The sequence below is a fragment of the Anastrepha obliqua genome, chromosome 6 (assembly GCF_027943255.1).
Source record: "Anastrepha obliqua isolate idAnaObli1 chromosome 6, idAnaObli1_1.0, whole genome shotgun sequence".
Classification (NCBI taxonomy): Eukaryota; Metazoa; Arthropoda; class Insecta; order Diptera; family Tephritidae; genus Anastrepha; species Anastrepha obliqua.
In genome coordinates, this window is record NC_072897.1 from 46,278,542 (window position 1) to 46,280,717 (window position 2,176).

A 2,176-nucleotide genomic window follows, 5' to 3' on the forward strand; every position below is an offset into this window, starting at 1 on the left:
GACTGTATGTTATTACCAGAGTTAGGATTTAAAGGCAGCAAACATTTGAAAATAGGCAAAATGAGTTTTCAAAAAAGGCAAAAAAAAAAGGCATTTAGTTTTCAATTTTTTTAAATATGTACACACTTTTACGTACAGTTAAATATATTTAAAAATATATACAGAGGTTAACTATGATTTTTCGCCCTTGCTATCATAGTAGCACAGTGCCACTAAGTGCATTTTAAAAATTTCGGGTAATAACCTCATGCGATTATCACGAATCATTGATTTGAATGAACTAAAGCTCCTCTCGACATCTACAGAGACTAATGGTGCCTAATTCAAAAACTCCACCTCGTTTGTGTTTATATTTTCTGGCCATGCTACCAATTTTTTTTATAGTATCACTTCCAGACCTTGATTAGCTTGAAATACATACCATGGTAAATTTTTGAAATATTGTTGTAGGTACTGGCCCTCTGGCCTGTTTTAAATTGTTTTCTACATTCTGCAGTGCATCCAATACATTATTTATTGGCTCGCCTAAATATTAATTATTAAATTACAAATCTTAGTATATACTAGCCTAATCCACTACTAATTCGTAGACCGTGCATTTTTCAACTCAATATTTATTAGTGCCGTTTTCACCATCTTCAGTTAACGCTAACTGGCACCTTATCTGACAGATGACCGAACGATTTCTGTCAAATATAGTGCCAGTTAGCGTTAACTGAAGATGGTGAAAACGGTCGTTATGTAATTTCGTTTTAATTTCAATATTAAAAGTAGAAAATCGGTATAAATCTACATTCTAAAATCCAACTTTTAAGTCATTTAAAACCGTTCTGAAATACAAGTTTTTTCTGCACTTGAAAATATTGAAATTAAAACGATTTTATGAGGATGATTTCATGATGAACAAGTTAATAGCGGATTGAGCTAGTATATAAAAGTATTTATGTTAATATGTTTAGGTGTAAAAGTAACCTCTTTTCTGAAGAATTTTGAATGAATTTCTCTCGCCTACTATAAACCCAAAGTTAGCCTGAATATAAGCCAAGTCCTCTCGAATTCCCTTGTTTGCAAACAATTTCTTTGCAAAAATAACGCAAGCCGCATCGTCATTGAGACCATCAACAATATCTTTGATTCCGTTAAAATTTTTGGCATATATGATATTGCCTCCAACCAAGTTCCCCAGCGTGTCAAGACCTTTAAAAATACCAAATTTTTTAATCATTTATACATACATGGATTTAAAAAAAAAATTTACTGGTTGAGGTGGTAGAGGTAGATCTGGTTGCTTTTCTTGAAAGAATCGAATTCTTGTTGGACTTTTTGAAAATAGTTTCTTCATATTTGCAACTAAGGAATCAACTTCTGCATACTGGCTTCGCAGTTTTTCACATACTCTGTGAACTCCGTGCGCAACACATGTAATATGAATCATTCGTGGATAAAAGACTTGAATCCCAACTACGCTTTGTTTCATATATGGTGCAGCGTCTGTAACAAATATCAGTACTTTATCCCGTTTTACTTCTTCTGGCCATAGAATTTTTAAGGCATCATCAAAGAGTTTAGCAATTTCCGAAGCGTTTACCGTTTGTATTACTTCCGATGTTAGAAGAAAGCATCGGCCACCTTGCCGTAAAGGACCGACAATGACATTGCAAACGAATCTGCCTGCTTTGTCCGTAGTCTCATCAATTGACACAAAAATTCTGCCGTTTCCACTATGTGACGGTATTTCTTCCAAAACATTTTAATAAATTTCTTTTAAACAGTGCTTCCGCATAGTCGATTGATCAACAACTTTTTTCTGGACATATTTTTCCATAAACGATCTGAACTCTTTATGATTGGCTTTTATTAAAGGTATATCGCAGGCTACCATCATTTTGGTGAGATCTCTGAAAAACTCGTTTGATGTGGCATTATTTAAAAATGAAGTTATAGATTGTGCCTTCGGAGCCAGTTTCAGTGTCGCCGCTTTTTCATGTTTTTCCGTTTGAAGATGTTGTTGAATATGATGTTTTTTGTCGTGATTTACTTTTATTCCACAGCATGAACAAATGAGAATCTTTCCGTCAGTCGAAAGTATGTCTTCCCCAAATTCTTTTATATAGCCGCGGATTTTCACAGAATTCACAAAGAAAATTAACGCACGAATTTGAAAATGTTAAGTTTT

The 2,176-nt window shown here is 33.8% G+C and overlaps 1 long non-coding RNA gene across 1 annotated transcript; it reads right to left on the minus strand.

Annotated features, from left to right (window-relative positions):
* Positions 1-438: 438 nt before the first annotated feature.
* On the minus strand, positions 439-1,719 carry LOC129249917 (uncharacterized). The gene is made up of 3 exons (XR_008582746.1): positions 1,259-1,719; positions 973-1,197; positions 439-525 (listed from the first exon to the last, which is right to left on the minus strand). It is a non-coding gene; the product is annotated as an uncharacterized LOC129249917 (long non-coding RNA).
* Between the last annotated feature and the right edge of the window lie 457 nt (positions 1,720-2,176).